Source organism: Tachypleus tridentatus, chromosome 9 (assembly GCF_004210375.1).
Source record: "Tachypleus tridentatus isolate NWPU-2018 chromosome 9, ASM421037v1, whole genome shotgun sequence".
NCBI lineage: Eukaryota > Metazoa > Arthropoda > Merostomata > Xiphosura > Limulidae > Tachypleus > Tachypleus tridentatus.
This window is the reverse complement of record NC_134833.1, coordinates 18,020,693-18,044,051: the sequence shown is the minus strand read 5'-3', so window position 1 is coordinate 18,044,051 and position 23,359 is coordinate 18,020,693. Positions and strand designations below refer to the sequence as shown.

Here is a 23,359-nt window from a genome sequence, read left to right as displayed (position 1 = left end):
ATACAGGTATGTGGCTTGAGTGGAAGTCAAGTTATTTCATCTTTCTTTAAACCTCGTGTATGTATCCGTTTATAACTGGACGACCATTAGACCAATCGTCATCAAACCAAATACTGGTTTGTTCTTCTTCCAAAACTTTTCTTTGAAGGATTTATCAACTTAACTCAAAGAAAAAAGTGAACCAACTCATTTCCGCTTTTGTTCTCTTAGAGGCTTTCTAAAAAACCTTTGTTTCTTTTGTTTTAAGATTTGCATCATTTATTTTAACAAACTGATGTTGTGATCTTTAAACATTAGTTGAACTGTTGTAATTCTATTATTAGCGTTAGTCCAATGAAACGATATAAAACGCAACTTTAAGTTGATAAACATAAAATTACAGTTCCTTAAAAATAACTGCGAAGTTGTTAGTTGAGACTTTTTGTGGTAAATTCTTCACGTTTGAAGTTCAAACAGTGTCAGAAGATAAAATAATATAGTATTCATAAAATAATATTGTATTCATAAAATAATATTGTGTTCGTTCTTTTGTTTCAATTTTTAATAATTGTTGACAAACATTTTTTAAGTGAACGACTCTTCACTGGATCTATATTGTTTCCATAGATAGAGCAATCTCCAGGTCAAAATCTATATAAATGTAATGGTACTGTCTGATGTATATCGATATAACAACTTCGCAGGGCATGGATGGATCTTCACCGATATTAGTATGGAGGTTCAATAGGCCCATGCAGGGGTACACACCAATTTTCAGTTTTGCGATTTTTATGGGCGTTTTGTTTTATATGCTACTACCTTTTCTCCTTGGATGGATCTTCGCCAGATTTGGCATGAACTTTATTGGGGGATCCATGTGATGATAAGTGCAACTACAAACTTATAGTTTTATATTTTGTGTTTTGCAGTTTTTATGGGCGTTTTTTTTTTTACAATCACTTTGCCAATACACAACCATGGATGGATCTTAACCAGACTTGAGATGGAGTTTTCTTGGATACCGATGAAGGTTCTTCTGATAAAGTTTTGAAGTTGTTGCTTTATGAACTAGTGTTTTTTAAGTATAATGAAAGGAATCATCTTCTCCCGCCCTAAGATAACCTTTCATTAATCACAAACTTACAGAGGACAGGTATTTCAACTAGTATCTAATTACAATTATTTCCCAAGAACCTATTGCGAGTTTCTTTTATTTGAGTTATAAGAGTGACATTCAAATCCTACTATTTCACTAATCTAAAAAAGTGTTGTTGGATGTTGTTGTCTAGCTAGATTTTAACTACTTTTCATATAAAACTAGGAAACGGTCAGGACAGAGAGTTCGTTCACTACAAATGAGATTTACAATTACGCATGGATTTAGTTTGTTAACGTTAACAAAATAATGTATAATACACAAAATTTAATTACGAAAATCAGAATTTCCAAAGATAGAATTTTTGGCAATTATTTGTTTCGCAAGTCAATAATTCAATGGATGTACTTCCAAGAAATAACGTCTCAACTCTATTCGAGTTTGAAATTTTCCCTTTTTGCAGTCATGACGTATCGTATTAACTTAGAGTAGTAAATATGTTGTACATATTATCTATAAGCGCTAAATTATTTAAATGTCTTGCATCGCCTGCCCCAAACTGTAGAGATGGAAAGTGAACTGTAAACACTTGGATCCATAGTTTGGGCTAACCATATGATCCACGATCGTTCAAGAGTGTAAAATAAGCAAAATCAAAAACGAAATCATGATTTTACTTTATTATATGTTTGAGTGTAAAATAAGAAAGGTTTGATTAATTATTATTAATGAGATTCTGTTTTGTGTGCGTTTCGATAAATAGTATTACTAACTCAATCATTTCCCTCTTAAGCTTCGTTTCGCTTCCGTTTCGAAATGAAATAAGTTTAAAGTTTGTTTGTTTTTAATCAAATTGAGACTGTATGAGATGAACATAATTAACGAGAACAAAGTTTTTCAAAGTCAGGCTGCATGGTGTGCGTATCATTAATTAGAACAAAGTTTTTCAAAGTAAGGCTGCATGGTGTGCGTATCATTAATTAGAACAAAGTTTTTCAAACTAAGGCTGCATGGTGTGCGTATCATTAATTAGAACAAAGTTTTCCAAACTAAGGCTGTATGGTGTGCGTGTCATTAATTAGAACAAAGTTTTCTAAACTAAGGGTTTTCTAAACTGTATGAGATGAGTATAATTATTTAATTAGATATCTATAGTAACAAATTAAATGATAGTTTCTCATTAATGAAGATTAAAATAAAACATTATTCATAAAAATTAACGAATCTGGACACCATTTTTTATTTTTTTAATGCCATTGGTTCATAATATCCTGAATGCTTACTACCTAAATATGCAAATAAATCAAGATAAAGTTACAGTGTTGTTTTCAGCGTTGAGAACCCACTACCTGTGGTGATGTATTCTAATATTGATTTTATGACTATATTTATTGTGCTAATGGATCCGTAGTTGAGCACTGTTGGATGGTTATTATAAAAGTGCATTACGCACGCGGACTCCCCGTGACACGTTTTCTCAGCTAATTTGATTTTCCATAAGAATTAAAGCAAGATAGAAAAATGTTCATGGTAGTAAACTTATACAATCTATAAAAACTCGTTCTTATATCTGTCCATTCATATGAGTCTCGTTGTAGTTGTAAAATGGAAAAAGAAAATATATTTAAACGTTCATGAGCCAGTTAATTTCGAAGCGGCCTCTACTTGAAACTAGAGAGCTAAACGTCCACAAATATAAATCAAGATAAATTCAGAGTCTGTGTGAATACTTCACAATACATGTAATATATCAGTTTGTTATTTAAACCCAGTAAGAGTAAAATCGTAAACATTTATAGTGCAAAAATAAAAGAACAAACAAACAGGATATGAAACACAAAAGTCAATGAACAAAGATGCAAACATGAAAGTAGAAACATAAACATTGTGGTATAAAAGATGGTAATAAAGATATATATATAACATAAAACGTGGTACTGAACATTAGAAACAAAGTGTTTCGAACGTTCACATGGTGGGGTGGCTGGTCTCCTTGCTATGAGGAGTCATCTTTCTTGCACAGAAAAATAAATCATACAGAATAACTCTCTTAACTCTTTTACAATTTCTGTACTTTGATAACTTTAACTGAATTACGTGTCTTAATCCTCTCTAAACCAGCGTCTATTAAAACACCAATAAACAAATTGATAAACATTGATAATTTGTCTTTAAAAAAAAGTACTTGTTATTCCTGTAAATGACCAAGAATATTGCTTACACATAAGTCTGTTTTACCATCTCCCACGGAAATTGGTTGATACTTAAAAGACAACCTTTATTGTACAGAGTTCTTAATCAACTTGGGAATGAAACTGTGTGAGTCTAAGAAAGATGGCAGATGTCTGTGCTGAGCACATGCATGAATATGACCGACGCTGTACTGGTGTTTGTGTCTTCTCCCAAAACTGGTGAAAATTCTGTAAAACATTGAAGTTAAGAGCGACAGTGAGTCTGTATGGATGATCAAAAATTGTCTAATGATAAGATATAATGACTGGCTGATGGTGAAATGTAATGATGGTTAGATAGAATGATTGGCTGATGGTGAGCTGTAATGATTGTTAGTATAATTGTTGGCTGATGGTGAGATATAATGACTGACTGATGGTGAAATATGGTGATTGTCTGATTGTGAGATATAATGATTGGCTGGTTGTTAGATATAATGATTGGTTGATGGTAAAATGTAATTTAAATACCGTGTTCCTGTGTTTATTGTGCGTGCTAAATGACCACAGCTTAAGGTTGAAATGACTAGTTTCATGTTTGATCCAGAGAATATTTATATTATACAGAACGAGTATGCCAATGAAGTGGGTATATTCCATATTCCAAGGACTTGCCATTTCACCATATGAGTTCATTTCCAGCCGGTCTAAATTAAGATGAATTTTTCCTTACAGAAGAATCGTGTTTACAACACATAATTATATTAAAATTGGAAATCAATATTTTATATTTCACACACTGCAAATTGCGCGGGCACCTGGATGTGTTTGCCATCCGAAGATACTTGGAGGAGTTCAGTTTTCAAATACTGAAGCTCCCAACACTACTCCAACCCTCTTTTACCATTATATAAAGCAAGATAACTCGGGGTCAAGAGATGGTATAATTTTTATTTATCAAATACAATGAACTAAACTCGCATATATAGCTAGAAAGTACATCAATAAAGATATTTAACAACCAAAAACGCAGAATGAGAGAGGGGTATATAAATTATTGTTTGTGAGTACTATATTAAAAATATTAACAAATTTTCCAAATTGCGCTCAAAACCTTCAGCGAAACCCTTTTTCCAGATACGTTTCCCGAATTAATATCCTGTTTATTGAGTCCGTTCTAGTTCGCGAAAAGAAAGAAAATTAAATTATATTCGTGGGACGTAATTCAGTTTATTATTATTGGTGTGTTGTTGGTGAAACGTTAAAACAAAATGGAATATAAAAGAGCATCTAGAGAAACGTCACATCGTATTGTGTACATTATTATAGACTTGTCTTTTAGGAATGTAAACGTTATGTTCATTTAGGCTTCACACGAACGTAGACGTTCATGTTTTATGTGCCACGCATGATGAGGTTTTATGAGAATGTAATCTTACGCAATATGTCTTTCTCACAGTTCCTTTTGAAAAAAAAAAAATCCAAAACGAACAGAACATTTCTTTCAACTTGTTTACTTGATTCGAAAGGAAATTATTGTGTATTTCCAGTTTCGTATTTCATTGTATTACGAAAACTAAATGATTACTGTACGCAGATACAGCAAAACAAAAATGTGTTTTATTTAAATACATTCATAAAGTACATTACAGGTTGGCAACACAGAACCATTGAGAACAAATCGATTTCTATATTATTGTTTTAACAACTTTAAATAATTGTAATACGTTTATAAAGTCGACATTACACATACATAGACAGACGTGCCTTCTTCAAACATTGCTACAAGAAAGCGTTATTACCAACAACACCGACAGCTTGCTTGACGTCGTTTGTGGAGCCCCGCGCACAAACAGCGTCAGCACAGCTTATACACAAACAAATTTAAGATATACCCGCGTACAAACAATATCTACAAATTTCATACTTACACAAGTTAAGACAGCTAGGTATATACTTAATGTAAACAAACTCAAGTGCAAACAACATTTAGACAGTTCAACTCTAAAACAATGTCAGAACCGCGCATACGTAAATAACAATAAGACAGCTCAACACTCAAACAATATTAACATAGACCATAAATAACATTAAAGCAGCTCAAAACTTAAACAGTATCAGTACAACGCATACGTAAGCAACTTTAAGATAGCTCAACACTCGAGTAATGTCAGAGTTTAACCTTTTTTATAGTTATCATTTGACAACAGTGTTGCTATACAAATAGAGTTTAATAAATATTTTAAAGTAAAGACGTTAATAGTCCATATAAATAGCTATAAGTATTCTGAACAATTTAATTGTTAATATTCACACGCAACTGTTAACTACGAAGTTGAATCGTAAGGGTGTGTTTAACCTCACCCGAGTCATTTTAATATCACTTGTATGGCTTCTCTATGCAGGACGTTCAAATTCATTCAGTTCAGTTATACTCTGAGGAACATCACAACATAGCTTTAGCAACGGTAAAAATACCTAACTATTACTTATCTCATTTTCTTGATGTTTAGAAGAAGCTGATGTATCTAACAAAATCGAGAGGTCGCGAGATTCTCCAGGGTGTCGTAATCGCCAAAGTACGGTCCACGAATTCCTGATGCACCGTTGTTAGTGAGAAAGGGTCTCATCCACTGTAACACTCTGTTACATTTATGTTCACACTATTTACTTTCAAAATGTGGAAAGGCGCGTCTTGCAAACACACGAACATCGTTTCGAGTTTTGCACATCCAGCCCACTAAAAAAAAGTGTTTATACTGAACACAGTTCTCAAGGATCGAAGTGGATTCAGAGAAACTCATGGTTTTTAGAGAAATGTCCAAGACTAAAACATATGGTTTGCTTGTCGTGATTCATAAGGCTATATAAATATAGGCAGTTTTTAGGTTGCTCAGAGATGTAGGTCCAGAATCCTGGTAATGCCTCTGAACTGGTGTTACTATTTAAGTTATATATTTTAAAAGTAACATCCAATAGCTATACACAAATAGCAACCTACACACTACCGTTGTTACCTGAAATATTCACCGAACAGAACTTAGTGCTAGATTTACGACTATAGCATCATTGTCATTAATGGAAAAAAATACTGTCGTGATAATGGTGGGAAAAGGCTTTCCTTGCTCTAACGATCAGGTCTAGAACTAATTAATTTATGCTGGGAAAGAATATGAAAGAATCTGACTATGCGAATTTATCATCGAGCATGTGCATAAAACTTAAAATAATTATTGATCGTTGAATGTCTTTCCTTCCTTGGAAGAGGCAAGGTGGATTTCTTTCCGTAAACCGATTATTTGTTTTCACTTTTGTAAGACACACACACGTTGAAAGTTAAACCAAAAATTAATAGTAAGTTATCTATAAAATTTCGTTATTCAGTCTGGTACTTTTAGACGTGTACGTTCCCACCGTTTCCCGCTCGTTTCGTTCGAAAGGTTGCCTGTAAGGACGTTTCTGTCGAGAGTTACAGGAGATGATCTTGTGAAATGCTTTCCGGAAGTTGTCGGAGAGAAAAGCGTAAAGGAAGGGGTTAACACAGGAATTCATGTAGGCCAAGATATGAGACGAAACCTGAAAAGCAATGGTGGATGTATTATGTTCGTATTTGTCCAAACTTTTGAGCACTAGAACAATCTGTATTGGACACCAGCAAAGAGCAAAGATTAAAACAACTACGACCACCATCCTGGTGACTCGTTTCTTTGATTTATGGCTCTCCGCGCTTATTTTTCCACCTGGTGTTACATGAAACCACAATCGTTTTAACATGAGCATGTACAGAACAAATATAACCACCAGTGGAACTACGTAGGAAGAAAGAAAGAACGAAATCTGAAAAGCAGCATAGTTATAACCTTTGATTGCGAGAAACCCACAAGTCGAATGTTCCATCTGCCTGTACATGTAGTTCATAAGTCCATGGGCCTCAAGAAGCGGTATGCAAGCAATAAGGATGCAGGACCATGTTACAGCTATAGCAATGTAGGCATTTCTTTCTGTGCGGATAGACATCGACGTTATTGGGTGTACTACGGCCATAAATCGATCTAGAGACATGAGGACCAACGTGTAAATGCTCGCGTAGGCACAAACGAATACCAAATACTGGACGATGCGACACCAGGTGTCGCCAAACGGCCAGTAAGGAAGAGAGTAGTCCCATCCTGTGAAAGGTACGCAAAGTATTATAAAAAGAAGATCCGCTATTGCAAGGTTTATAATAAGAAGGTTCGTGGTGGAACGCATCTGATGATTGAACCAGACAACAATAACCACAAACGAATTGCCTATCAACCCAATGACAACAATGGCACCAAAAAGGATTGGTATTAGGACACTGAGGATTCGTTCCATCTTTTCGGCTTGAAAGTAATCTATGTCTTCTTGTCTGCTCTCATTTCCAACAATGGAAAAATTAGTGATGTTGTTATATATGTCTTGCAATGTGAAGTTTAAGAAGATGCGAAGTGAAGGTGTCACCGATTCAGGTTGGATTTCTTTTGGAGAATTGTTATTTTGAAAATCAATTTCTATATCCATATTGTATTATGCAGCTACTGTCAGTTCCATGAACTTGTCAAATCGAACGTGGTCTCTTGTTCTTCCCCTTGTAATCTGTAAATAACATAAAAAAAGATATCTGATAAATTTGTTTGTTTGTTTGCTTTGGAATTTCGCACAAAGCTACTCGAGGGCTATCTGTGCTAGCCGTCCCTAATTTAGCAGTGTAAGACTAGAGGGAAGGCAGCTAGTCATCACCACCCACCGCCAACTCATGGGCTACTCTTTTTACCAACGAATAGTGGGATTGACTGTCACATTATAACGCCCCCATGGCTGAAAGGGCGAGCATGTTTGGTAAATATTGTATTATTAATACAATAATAAATTGCCAAACACCGGATTATAAGCATAATAAAGTGATTTATTTGTGGAACATGCATCGTGTTTCGACATAACAGTGATATGTCTTTTTCACACTTGCTTATATATATACGTAGTTCGCTTAATTATTAAGACTTGAATCATATAAAAGCTAATTTTCACTCCTTATGTTTTAAATATTTATAAAGTCATAAAGATTTTTTTTTTGCTAGATTTTTATTAGAAATGGGATTTTCGTTTGATAAAACCGCTAATACTAATAATATGGCCTGACATAGCCATGTGGTTACGGCGCTCGATTCGTAATTCGAGGGCGGCGGGTTCGAATTTCCGTCACGCTAAACATGCTCGTTCTTTCAGCCGTGGGGGTGTTATAATGTGACGGTCAATCCCACTATTCGTTGGTAAAAGAATAGCCCAAGAGTTGACGGTGGGTGGTGATGACTAGCTGCTTTCTCTCAAGTCTTACACTCCTAAACTAAGGACGGCTAGCGCAGATAGCTCTCGAGTAGCTTTGCGCGAAATTCAAACCAAACCAAACTAATAATATATATATTCGTTATTTCTGCGAGTATTAGCTAAATCAATTAACATTTCTTATGGTGTATAAATAGAAATTACATAACTTTAGATTATACAAAATAAATTACTACACTAGTTGGACTAGTTGGCCTAATCAGCATCTTTATAAAAACAGGCCCTTTCGATCATATAACCATTTTTATGTGATCTTTTGTCTTTCCTAGCTACTCGGCATAATCTGGTTGATAGTTTTAACTAGAAAACTTTGTCCTATATTACGATAATTAACACAAAAATCACATAAACAATCGTTTTATGGAGGGTGAACCAGTTGGCACGCTATTTCTATCACGTGCTAAGACAAATGATTATCTTGTCAAAGACTTATAATATCTGATATTTTCTTCATACTCGATACAATACACACGCACACACAGAAATCCGGTAATGTTGGGGCTTGGAAAGCAATGAGCCATAACACATGATCCGTTTGCTCGCTGAAAAGGCACTCGTGTGTCACGCGGCATTAAACATCCGTCTTCTTTGGCATCTATTTCACGTACTTTAATAACTACATCCTCGCTTAGTTAATTTTAAGGTGGTGAGATTGCCAATCTCGAACTTGTGCAATTGTTTGCCTATTTCAACTCGGATTTCAGGAGATCCACTTGGGTTCTTTTACAAAACTTCATCGGATGGGGTTCAGCCAATCCTCACAACAGATGTACAGCTCTTTCAGCCAATCCTCACAACAGATGTACAGCTCTTTCAGCCAATCCTCACAACAGATGTACAGCTCTTTCAGCCAATCCTCACAACAACAGATGTACAGCTCTTTCAGCCAATCCTCACAACAGATGTACAGCTCTTTCAGCCAATCCTCACAACAACAGATGTACAGCTCTTTCAGCCAATCCTCACAGCAGATGTACAGCTCTTTCAGCCAATCCTCACAACAACAGATGTACAGCTCTTTCAGCCAATCCTCACAACAGATGTACAGCTCTTTCAGCCAATCCTCACAACAACAGATGTACAGCTCTTTCAGCCAATCCTCACAACAACAGATGTACAGCTCTTTCAGCCAATCCTCACAACAACAGATGTACAGCTCTTTCAGCCAATCCTCACAACAACAGATGTACAGCTCTTTCAGCCAATCCTCACAACAACAGATGTACAGCTCTTTCTCTCTCTTTTTCATTCTCATAGATTGATTTGTTTGTTAGCTTTCATACAAAGCTATACGATGGTTATCTGTGCTAGCCGTCCCTGATTTAGTAGTTTAAGAATAGAAGGAAGGTAGCTAGTCATCTTCACCCACTCTCAACTCTTGGGTTACTCTTTTATCAACGAATAGTGAGATTGACCGTAACATTAAAACGTCACCACAGCTGAAAAGGCGAGCACGTTTGATGTGACAGGGACTCGAACCCGCGACCCTCAGTTTACGAGACGAGCTCCCTAACCACTTGGCCACGTTGTTGTTGTTGTTTTTTAAGTAAGGAGATAATACGTAACAATCCGATAATCGCAGGTTAATCAGAGATAAAAGACGTTAACTGACTGTGTGAAGAAACACCACTGTTGGCACTATTTCCCATTTTCCATTTCTAGCCTCGTTTCCAAAAGCAAGTCGCAAACGGCTTAGAACGATAGAATGACAAATTTTGATCTTTTGACGAACGAGGAATTAATATGGCTGAATCTGCCGCATCCTACATATGTCAGAGCACCTGACACGTGCGTGTGTGTTGTAACAGTTCAAAGATGCTATCGATTGAAGGTACAACAAACTAATTTTGTAAGGTACATAGAAAGAAACTTACAAATGGTGAAAACATGGGTGTTATTTTTCAATGTATGCTGTTTGGTTTCGATTTAAAATATAGCCTTGGAAACTTTGTGGAAAAAATTTAACTTAAAAACATCAACTAACATTTCAAAACAGTTCGTTTTAAAATTTTCTTTTTTCATTATTACAAAACAACGCATTTCCTTGGGCACGACTGTTTCAATCCAAAATGTATATTTTATTGTTCTATACTATAGTAGTTCATTCCTAAGCCAGAATAATTTACACGACAGTTAAACACAATAGTTGTATACGTAGAGTATATGAAACCAGAATTGCTGCTTTACGTTGTATTAAATTAATATAATTATCATACGTTTTAAAGTTGAGTACAATTAAATAGTTGGGCATGCGTGTGTGTGGAAAATCTCTTGAATAGTTAACTATCTTTTATCACAAGAGAAACAAGAAACGTTGTTACAACAAACACGCGTACGGACTAATTGGCCTCTGTTCGTCGCTGGGATCGAACTTCGAACTTTAACGTCATAAGCGCCTAAGGCTATCGTTGAACCAACGAAACTAATCAGTTGCTTCATGAGAACTCGCTTAGAATAGGAGTTGAGTTAATGTCAGTGGGGTAAAGTATCAATATTTCCTTCAGGACTAATATGGACTCGTCGACAACTGGCGATGAGCTGACTCATTAAGTTGATTGGTTTTTCAAAATGTAAACATCTTAACCGTCTTTAATGACTGAAGTCACATTTTTACTCCGGCTTCGACTTTTTTTTTCTAATCAAAATAGTAAAAGTACATAGATATTCTATCGAAATGTTCAAAACAATGTGTTGTAGCAGTAAAGATGTATTTTGTAACTATAATAGCCAATCATGACACCTGATAAGTCGAACCTGTTGTACTCTACTCAGATTTAGCCAATCATGACACCTGATAAGTCGAACCTGTTGTACTCTACACAGATTTCATATATAGAACCGAATAAACATAATTACTCAAACACAGTGGAATATACGTTTCCTAAGCGCCTTATTATCTATAACATAGGCTTGGCACGGCCAGGTGGTTATTAAAGCACTCGACTCGTAATTGCAGGGTCGCAGGTTTGGATCCCCGTCACACCAAACATACTCGTCCTTTCAGCCGTGGGGGCGTTATAATGCGGAGTTCAATCTCACTATTTGTTGGTAAAAGAGTATCCCAAGAGTTGGCGGTGGGTGGTGATGACTAGCAGCCTTCCCTCTAGTCTTACACTGTTGAATTAGGGACGGTCAGCGTAGACAACCCTCGTGTAGCTTTGCGCAAAATTAAATAAAACAAACGAACACTCTTTCTTAAGATCCTAATTAACGTGATATGCCTTCAAGAGTTAATACGTGAAAGAAACACCAAAGCAGAACAACGTTTTGTTAGTAATTAGAATAGAGTAAAAGCTGTAATTCTCATCCTAAAACGTAAATTACAACAAGGTGTGTGATGGCTGTTTACTCTAATCATTACGTGAAAAGTAATTAATAACGCCTCCCTCTTAATTTCTGGAAAACAAAACGAAAATACGGTATTGGAAGTTTACAAACAAGCGTAAGAAAGTACGAACAAGCCATGTAGGATTGAGTTACACAAAACCTAGAATATGACACACATTACGAAGGCGACACTGCAAACATGTCCGATTAGCTTAATAACCGACGTGGACAACTTGGCAGGACGCCGGTAAACACGATTAACAACCTTATTACGTTCGTGTGCTGCGACACGTGCATATAAAGACTGTCTGCTTAATGTACTACCTATCTCCTTAAACGTGTTTCGCGGGTAAATTATTATGGGTTATCTAAGCATGTATTTCTTTTATTTCCCTCTTTGAATTATAAATATTGTGCTTACTTGGGTTATAAATCGCGGATCCATGATCTTTGAGTATAGCCGTCCATAATTACGGACCACCGATGGTTTAAAGTTCAACAAACTTTCACTATTATAACACTCATGCAGCTGAGTGTGTTTGGAATCGGCTTCCGCATCTAAGCATGTTAATCTGGTAGATGGTTGTTTACTCAAAATAAGAAAGTCACATGACAACCACAGTAAATATAAAGTTGCAATGAAACAGCATGTATTAGAAATACATTTTAATGTTGTTTTATCAAATAGTAGGTAGGGTGATGCTACTGAAAATTAACAGCTTTTAATAGGAATGTTTAATAGCCTTTTCTACTAAAAAAACATTAATGTGATCAGACTGAGACAAGATCAGATGTATACTAATCAATAGCATCGAAAAATAAAGGAATATGAATCAACTTGGGGTTTCAGAACCATCCAGAAAGAGATCTGCAACAAGTCATACACCATCCATGGTAAGCAAAATGCAGTCCTGTAAAACATGGCCAATAAAACTACATGCAACACAGTCAAAAAGAATCTCCATCTGGAAAAGTGGCACAACTATCCTGTACACAATCTGCTTTCTTGACAACAAAACTTATACTACACGATGTGATATAGTCTAGTATAAATTTATCTCATTCTTATTATAGGTTCTTGTTCTCACAGAATGTGTTTGTTTGTTTTTATCTTGTCTATAAAGTTTTTTTTTTAATCTTAGGAAACCGAGTTTAATACAGAGAGTTCGCTGAATCTTCTACCAGTAGTACTAGTAAGATGTTCAGACACAGTTTGGTGTTAGCTAGATACACTACATGGCCAAAAGTATGTGATCACCTGACCATCACACCCATACGTGCTTGTTGAACATCTCATTCCAATACAATGGGTAATAATATAGAGTTGGTCCCCCTTTGTTGCTATAACAGTCTCTACTCTTCTGGGAAGGATTTTCATTAGATTTTGGAACATGGCTGCGGAGATTCGCTCCTATTATGCTACAAGTGTGTGATCGGACACTGATGTCGGGCGAGAAGGACTGGCTCGCAGTCGGCGTTCTAATTCATTACACAGGTGTTCGATGGGGTTGAGGTCAGGGTTCTGTGCAGGCCAGCCAAGTTCTTCCACACCAACCTCGGCAAACCATGTATTTATGGACCTCGCTTTGTGCACGGGGGCATTGTCATGCTGAAACAAAAAAGATCCTTTTTCAAACTGTTACCACAAAGTTGGAAGCACACAATTCTCTAGAATGTCATTGTATGCTGTAGCATTAAGAACTCCCTTTTCTGCAATCAAAGATCCTAGTCCAAACCATGAAAAACAGTCCCAGACCATTATTCCTCCTCTACAAAACTTTATAGTTGGCACTATGTATTCAGTCAGGTAGCGTATTCCTGGTATCCGCCAAACCTAGATTCGTCCGACAGACTGCCAAATAGTGAAGTGTGATTCATCACTCCAGAGAATGCGTTTCCACTGCTCCAGAGTACAATGGCGGTGTGCTTTACACCACTCAAGCAGACACTTGGTATTGTACATGGTGATCTTAGGCTTGTGTGTGGTGCTTATGAAGCTCCCAAGGAACAGTTCTTGTACTGACGTTGCTTTCAGTGGCAGTTGAGAACTCGGTAGTGATTGTTGCAACTGTAGACAGACAATTTTTACGCGCCACGCGCTTCAGCACTCGGCTTGTGTGGCCTACCGCTTCGTGGCTGAGCTGTTGTTGCTCCTAGACATTTCCACTTCACAATAAAAGCGCGTACAGTTTACCGAGGCAACTCTAGCAGGGCAGATATTTGACGAATTGACTTGTTGAAAAGGTGGCATCCTATGACAATGACACGTTGAAAGTCACTGAGCTCTTCACTACGACCCATTCCACTACCAATGTTTGTCTATGGAGATTGCTTGGCTGTATGTTTGATTTTATACACCTGTTAACAGTGGGTGTGGCTGAAATAGCCGAATCCACTGATTATAAGGGGTGTCCACATACTTTTGGTCATGTAGTGTATCTTTCTCACTGTAGTGAACACACGTCTACGTCTTATGTTCTACTTTCGTTTTGTTAATTTTCTGCACACATTCTAAAAATTCAACACATTTTTTAACATCAATGTTAAGTTTACTTTGTGCTTTTCGTTACATTTGGTGCTGTTGTTGTTGTATTGAATTAAGCGCAAAGCTACACAATGGGCTATCTGTGCTCTGCCCACCACGGGTATCGAAACATACCGCTGAGCCACTAGGGGGTATTTCGTATTTCTCTTCTAGCCGAGTATTTATCAACCACTCGTCGGTGGGTTTTCACGAAAACAAAGAAACAAAAAACCCGTAATGTTTTTCGTTATATTTCCATTTTAGGGGTCCGCAACAGTTTAAGGGGTCTGTTGGTGGTATCGAAGAGGTTGAGAAACACTGACCTAGCCATCTGAAACCGACTATGACAGATACAAGCGTACTACGTTTTCTATATGTATATAATACGAGAAAGAGAGAGAAAATTACTAATTATAATTGGCATATTTATTAGTTTGAATTTCTTACGCTGCTGACAATTCCTAGAATATTTAAACACAACGGGCATTCAGTGTATTTTCTAAGCTCGATTATTTTCGAAACTGAAACCGAGTAGCTGTGCTTACAGTGTGGCATGCGTGAAGGGAAGGGCTTCCTTCTGAGCTGCATCCCGTCATTATCTTCCCGTTTGATGCTTTGTAGGCTTAACTATCTGAAGTGAAATGTTTTTTTTGTGTCTGTCACAACTTGCACTTCGTGGATAGTCAATTATATTTTGTAAAAAAAAATAAATGAAATACTAAATTCGAGAACTCTTATGAAGGTTTTCTCTCCCCCTGAGCTGGATGTATCCGGTGCTTGTAACTTCGTAGAAAAATTTAACACTACTTTGAAAAAGATACTTATATGTCTACGTGTATATGACATATGAAGAGACGGTTATTATGAATAAAGGTTTTGATCAGAATACTAAAGAAAATAAAAATAAATTATTGATGTTTGTTACTTAAGGACAGGTTATTAATGAGCTATCTGTGCTCAGTCCACCACAAGTATCGAAACCTGGATTATAACCTTTTAACTCCACAGACTCTGTCACGAGGGGGTGCAAAAACAAATGGAACGAAACGTTTATCGTTTTTATTATAAAGTAAAATTGTGCAGAGTTACGGTTACACTATACCTCATTCAGGTTGTAACCGTGCTGTCAGTTCTCAGATGATGTCAGATTGTGCTGCCATTTCTCAGTGTATGTAAGATTGTACTTGTAATGTCAGTTCTCAGTAAATGTCAGATTGTACTTGTGCTGTCAGATCTGAGCTGATGTCAGATTGTACTTGTGCTGTCAGTTCTCAGCTGATGTCAGATTGTGCTGCCATTTCTCAGTGTATGTAAGATTGTACTTGTAATGTCAGTTCTCAGTGGATGTCAGATTGTACTTGTAATGTCAGTTCTCAGTGGATGTCAGATTGTACTTGTAATGTCAGTTCTCAGTGGATGTCAGATTGTACTCGTACTGCAGAAGAAGAAAAACCCACTAATGTATGTAATGTTAAAACAAATGTGAAACTAATTACAATGAAGTTTCTTATAGGTTATTTGATTACCATAATGCATTCTTTTAACGTAAAATAGCTTTAAAACACACCAGAAATATTAGTTTGATTATCTTTATAACTTAAAGTAGAAAAAAAAATATTTTCTCATTAAACCTTAAAAATATATATGTATATATGAAGCCCATTTATCAAATATTTTAATTAAATACCCCTTTATTTCTAAACTGAAATCACGTTTTCCAAATGTGAATAAAAATATTAAGTCATGCAGGAAAAACGAAATATTTATGAAGTATTCCACAGTAATTTTTAGCCTATATTAGCTGTTGAGTTTGTTTGTTTAGTTTTGAATTTCGCGCAAAGCTACTCGAGGGCTATCTGCGCTAGCCATTTCTAATTTAGCAGTGTAAGACTAGAGGGAAGGCAGCTAGTCATCACCATCCACCGCCACCTCGTGGACTACTCTTTTACCAACGAATAGTGGGATTGACCGTCACATTATAACGCCCTCACGGCTGAAAGTGCGAGCATGTTTGGTACAACCGGGATTCGAACCCGAATTCGGATTACGATTCGAACGCCTTAACACACTTGGCCATGCCGGGCCCTTCTGTGATGAAGAAACTAATTATATCTTATGAAGAATATACTATTCTGTCCACGCTGAGAATAATACTCTATTAATGCATCTACAGCATAAAGTAAATAGGGAATAGTTTTGAGAGTTTCTGTGAATTCAAACCCGGCTAGTTAATTCTGAAATACATAGCTCTAATCTTGAACAAACGCTTATCCAGTCTTCTAGGACCCAGCATGGCCAGGAAGTTAAGGCACTCGACTCATAATCAGAGGGTCGCGGGTTTCAACCGTCCTCAAACCAAATATGCTAGTCCTTTCAATCAAGAGAGCTTGATAATGCGACGGTCAATCCCACTATTCGTTGGTAAAAGAGTAGCCCAAGAGCTGGCGGTGGGTGATGATGACTAGCTGTTTCCCATCTACTCTCACACTATTAAATTACGGATGGCTAGTGCAGATAACCCTCGTGTACCTTTGCGTGAAATTCGAAAACAAACAAACCAGCCTTCTATTTAAGCTGTAACGTAACGGGGATGTGTTTTAGTATATAGGTACAGAAGAAGCAATGACACTTCTTCAGATTATACTCGAAAGACCTTCTGTTACACGACAAAAGCAAATGAAGAAACTGGAATGAGTGCAACAAGAGGTTCACCAGTTTCTGCCAAAATCAGCCATTGTTTTCAAGTGTTTGCTAGAAAACAGTGAACTCTTTGTGGATGTTACTCCAGTATATTAAGTTGTTTTTTTTCCGTAAAAACATACGCCAATTTTGAGGCTTTGCCAAACGCTTGTCGACGTTTAGTTTCTACTCATCATTAGCTTTAAATCTCAGTTTGTTATGGTAACAGGAGATATTTTACATTTTAATTTAATTTGGTTTGTTTTTAATTTCGCGCAAAGCTGCACGAGGGCTTTCTACTCTGGCTGTCCCTAATTTAACAGTGTAAGACACAATTGTAGGGTTATTCTTTTGGCAACGAATAGTGGGATTGAGAGTAACGTTATAACGCCCCCAAAGCCAAATGGTCGAGCACTCTAACCACTTGACCATGCCAAGCTTCAGAGTTTGGATAGAAAGGTTTTATTTCGTAACAATAGCCTTTACATTGCATGTGAAAACATTGGTTCTAATTGGCTTTCCTAAACGTTTCATTGAGCAGATTCTTCGGTTTCCGTAAAGAGCATTAAATATATTCTCCATTTCAGAATGTTGTATTCTTTTATTCTAAATTGTTTAACAGCTTCGCTCAAGGACTTTTTTTTTTGATAGAATGGTCGTATATTTCTTCAGCGGCCCAAAATGTTGTAGTTTGGTTTTAGCACGTGATCAAATTCCTGTCTGTCATTTGATAGTAATACTAGAGTTATCACAACACATTTTCATATCTATAAATGACTCTCTATCAAATACAAATTATAACCTTGAGAAAACTGTCATTTGTAACGTATGTAATCATGTCTTCGAATGTCATCTGAAGCTTATGGCTAATTCTATAAAAAAACGAAACGTCGTCTTAACAACGAAAATAAGACACTTTCCTTCTTTGCCATAAGATACAATCACTATTAACATATCTATCCTTCTTTAACAGGTTTTACCTAATAACACACGCCTACCATTAAGAAATAAAACTTTCATAATGAACACTATAGCAGATTTTATGTATAAAGCATTCTTTCTCATTCGAATATACCGCACTCAGAGTAAGTAGCTCAAATTACAATAAAAGCTACTCGAGGGCTATCTGTGCTAGCCGTCCATAATTTAGCAGTGTAAGATTAGAGGGAAGGTAACTGGTCATTACCACCCACCGCCAACTCTTAGGCCACTCTTTTAGCAACGCAGAGTGGGACTGACCGTCACATTATAACGCCCCCACGGCTGAAAGGGCGAGCATATTTGGTATGAAGGGGATTCGAACCCGCGACCCTCAGATTACAAGCCGAGCTCCTTAACCACCTGGCCATGCTGGGCCTCATACTTTAAGAAACTGACATGTTAAATTCCACAATTAACTTGTTTGCTGTTAGAAATGCCCTTCAATGGCGTAGCAGCGACAGGTTTGAAGAATTATAGTGCTACGAATCTGGTTTTGATACCTGTGGTGGGCACAGCACAGGTAGCCCATTGTGTATCTTTATGCTTAATTACACAAAAACAAGCTGGTAAATATTTTTTCTTGGTTCTGTTAGAATTACTACACATAACATAACCTTTCGTGACCATTACTTGAATCTGTGTTTCACTGATTTCTGGTCCCTCTGGAATAGCGTAAGCCTCTGGACATACAACACTAAAACCGGGGTTCGATTCCCTGTGGTGGACACAACAGATAAATCAACGTTACTTTACTTTAAAAACAAGCATATACTTACCAATAATATCTCTCCTACCTCTATAAGTGTGGGCACTTATAACGCTAGAAACCGGGTTTCGATACCAGTGGTAAGCATAGCACAGATAGACCATTGTGCAGCTTTGTACTCAACAAAAAGCATACGGTAATTGATTTCCTTTATCACTATGTAAGATTTTACGGTATATTATGAAGTAGTGATTTTTTGTGGTAAAATAAATATATTTAATTGTGGATAGAAACATATCTTAACTGAAACATGATGGCCATAAAGAAAACTCTGTATCGTATCCTAACGATCACCGGTTCTAAAGAAACTAGGTTTCACTACAGAGAATATTAACATTTGTTCAGAACGTTCTGACGTGGCTTGGAAACCGCGTTGTTCTACTTTGTACCTAAGTCGGTTTGTTTTTGTTTATAAATCATTTCATTTTTCCTGTTTCTTGCTCTTACGACAACGGAACAATTATCTATGTCTTGAATAAAATAGTTGTCAGTATTCAGAAGGATGGCTTGAGTAAAATACGTTACTGTGTACGATGATAATCTAAATAAAATACGTTACTGTGTAGGATGACGATTTAAATAAAATACGTTACTGTGTAGGATGATAATTTAAATAAAATACGTGTAGGTGTTTAGGATGATAATTTAAATAAAATACGTCACTGTGTAGGATGCTAATCTAAATAAAATACGTTACTGTGTAGGATGACGATTTAAATAAAATACGTTACTGTGTAGGATGATAATCTAAATAAAATACGTTACTGTGTAGGATGATGATTTAAATAAAATACGTGTAGGTGTTTAGGTTGATAATTTAAATAAGATACGTCACTGTGTAGGATGCTAATCTAAATAAAATACGTAACTATGTAGGAGTGTGTGTTTTTCTTATAAAAAAGCCACAGCGGGCTATCTGTTCAGTCCACCGAGGGGAATGGAACCCCTAATTTTAGTGTTGTAAATCCAGAGACATACCGCTGTACTAGCGGGGGATCGCTGTGTAGTATGATAATCTAAATAAAATACGTGTAAGTACTTAGAATGATAATTTAAATAAAATACGGGTAGGTGTTTAGGATGATAATTTAAAATTTAAACAAAATGCATTTCGTATTGAACATTTAAGGCAATCTAAGAAATACTTGTACCAAGTCCAAACGTTCCTATTAAAAACGGATGATCCTCAATGTACTTTTCGTTAAGCTTTGTATTATAAGATTAAAAGTTTTCAGGTTATACACATTTTAAACATCGGTTTATCAACAATCAGGTCATAAAAAATATATAAACTAAAATTATATTTACTTCATATCAGTAGGACATTAATCTTACGTAATCCCAAAAATTAGCAACACCTCAAATGTTTACTATTCCTTTATATCTAAACTCTTTGTCCAGCATTAGACTTTGACATTGAACGGCCATTGATATTTGCTGTTAGTGACCACATAAAAGACATACTGAAAGAGCATTAATATTTTAAGAACTGTAGTTCCGTATTTTAATAATTTGCACTAAAGGCTAATACTTTAATTTTATGTGTCCGCTAATTATGCTTTTAGAAAATCACCCGCTAACAGTTACATTTTTTCTCTTTATATCCCAATAATTCTAGTTTAATTTCAGCCGGAAACGAGTGGTTTCAATGGGTGTTGTTAACGCATTCATGTTCTATATATCGTTTGCGTGTTGGCCAACCTGCAGTAGGGATACTAGTTGTCTTCTAATTGGACAAACTTGGACTGTTACATGAACCAAAAAACTCACCTTCTATAGGACTTCAGGTGCAAGGACCACGAGGCTGTGTTCTGTGACAGATTTACTCACTTGTTGATGGAACGAATACCGCCGAGCGAATGAGTGGAGAGAGAGCACCGCTGTCTGTTTTTCTAGCGAAAGCTATTCAAGGAACTCTGTCTAGGTATATATGTGTGTTTAGACTTACATACACAGGTTTTAATAGCATGAGATAAACATATATCTCCAGCAAGCAGATTAACGACCAGTGATTGAATGCTACGTAATGACTATAGCCAATGAAGCTTGGTGAGGTATTCTATATTTTTATTGGTTCCCTGTTTTCCCATGTGTTTTTAACATTTTTTTTTTTTTACTATTACCAATTCCACCGCTCTTGGTGGATCAGTGGATAGTGTTATGGGCTATGATGCTGTAGGTCGAAAGTTTGTGTCCCCGGTACTTTAAAAAATAAATTAATTGCGCTCTGCTCTCTCGGGACGCGAGTGCGTTATTAGTGTAACTGTCAACTTCCACTGTTTTGTCAGACAAGTGACCACAACAACTCGTTGTAGATGCTGTTAAATAGCTGCCTTCCCTCCAGTCTATCGTTTCAAAATTAGGAATGGCTAAAGCATTTTCGGTCACTCGGGTGCGTTATAAGCGTGACTGTCAAATTCCACTATCTGGCCCTTTGACTAACTTTTCACGAACATCTAAAAACAAGCAAAATACATTTAAACTGAAAACCAGATAGCTAGTCCCGTAGGTTCAATCCACAAATTACATTATGTTCAGAAGCTATGTAATCTGCACTCAAAATGCGTATTTTAATATATGCAAAAACCTATGTCTCTATGTGTGTGTATATATTACGTTAGGTACTACTGACAAGAAAAATATTAAGTTAAACTGTAAGAGGTATGGAGAAGAACTAGGAACTTATTAACTCGTTATGGTAGATTTAGTGAAACCAGTATTAGCGGTACACTACAACGCGTTTTATCTGCGAATACCATTTAATATTCGTAAAAAAATTTGAATTGTCCATGTCAGTAGTGGTGGAAATTTGTATTGTTGCATTTAATGCGTTTGAACTTCGCGCAAAACTACATGAGAGCTGTCTACGCTAGCTATCTCTAATTTAGTAGTAAAAGACAAGAGAAAAGCAGCTACTAGTCATCACCACCCACCGCCAACTCTTAGGTTCTTCGTTTACCGATGAATAGTGGGATTGACCGTAACTTTATAACGCTCCCACGGTTGAAAGGGCGAGCGTATTTGACGAGATGGGGATTCAAACATGCGACCCTAAGGTTGCGAACCGAGCGCTCCCTAATCAACTAGAAGGATCTTCCTTACTTTTCGTCAAGTTTGTTTGTCTGTTTGTAATTAAACACAAAGCTACACAATGGCTATCTCCATGGGGGGAGTGCTTTTGTTTATTACTCGATTCCTTGATATAGAACATGCACATTTACATAAAAACTCATTTAATATAATTAGTGACTGTAGCTGGTTCATGTTTGTAAACGAAATGAAAGTTTTTGAAGCAACTATAGCTGGCTCAACTGTTTTAGCATTTTTATTCCAAAATTTTCGAATTACATTACGTAAATTTGTTCCATAGCATACAACACGGGTGATAATTTTGTTTTATTACTATCTTGTCTCTAATTTTGATTTAATTAGTTTTCGGTTCTATGTACATTTCAAATAGAATTATATCAAGGGATCTTTAATTTTCATTGCCAAGTTTTGCCCAGAAACTAGGTTATTATAAAGTTGGAGCTTTTGTTCTAAAGACCATTTACATCTTCATTTTCGGAAAACTAAAGTAATGACTTGAGTGTGAACACGTTCGATTCGCGCTTTGCAGAAAGGAAAAAATTACAATTGTGTTGACATGCTGATTTATTTGTTTGTTTTGAATTTTGCGCAAAGCTACTCGAGGGCTAGCCGCCCCTAATTTAGCAGCGTAAGACTAAAGGGAAGGCAGCTAGTCATCACCACCCACCGCCAACTCTTGGGCTACTCTTTTACCAACGAATAGTGGGATTTACTGTAACATGATAACGCCCCACGGCTGAAAGGGCGAACAATTTTGGTGTGATGGGGACTCTAACCCGCGACCCTCGGATTACGAGTCGAGTTCCTTAATCACCTGGCCATGTCGGGCCTGACACGCTGGTATAAAACTTCGAAGCGTCTAGGTTCCTTAGGCCTAAAAACAGTGATGATAAAATCATGTACAGCTGCAGTTGTTTAAACTCACACGTCTATGATTCGAAATTTGTAAGAGTATGTTAAAGATTTTATTGTTATTTTCGTTTGTTTCGTAAGTTTGCGAAATGCTACACAAGGATTTTCTGCGCAAGACATCCTTGATTTTAAACTGATAGACTGAAGGAAAGGCAGCTAGCCGACAGAACCCATCTCTCACTCCTGAGCTTCTTTAGTAGAATAATAGGATTTGACCGTCACACTTATAACGTACTCAAATCTTCAAATTGCAGAGTTAATTTAACGTCACAGCGGGACTCGAACCACGGGCCCTTAGATTAATAATCTAGCACCATAGCTATTAATTCACAAAAAAACCTGTGCGTTTCTTAACTACTAACAGTGAATCGTATTTCTGGATACTGAGCATCTAAATATGCAATCAGGTTCGATACAGTTTATTTTTAAACAAATAATTTCGATTAAACTGTATATTACACTGAAAA

At 36.5% G+C, this 23,359-nt stretch overlaps 1 pseudogene across 4 annotated transcripts in view; it reads right to left on the bottom strand.

Moving 5' to 3' along the window:
- Positions 1-4,848: 4,848 nt before the first annotated feature.
- LOC143224796 (allatostatin-A receptor pseudogene) overlaps positions 4,849-23,359 on the bottom strand; it is a 50,619-nt pseudogene continuing 32,108 nt past the window's right edge. For 3 of the 4 annotated variants that reach the window (XR_013013443.1, XR_013013442.1, XR_013013444.1), the window contains one exon: positions 4,849-7,866. The product of XR_013013443.1 is annotated as an allatostatin-A receptor pseudogene, transcript variant X3 (transcript). Of the gene's footprint in view, positions 7,867-20,660; positions 20,867-23,359 lie in introns of those variants that run through there. The other variant, XR_013013441.1, reaches the window with a different exon arrangement.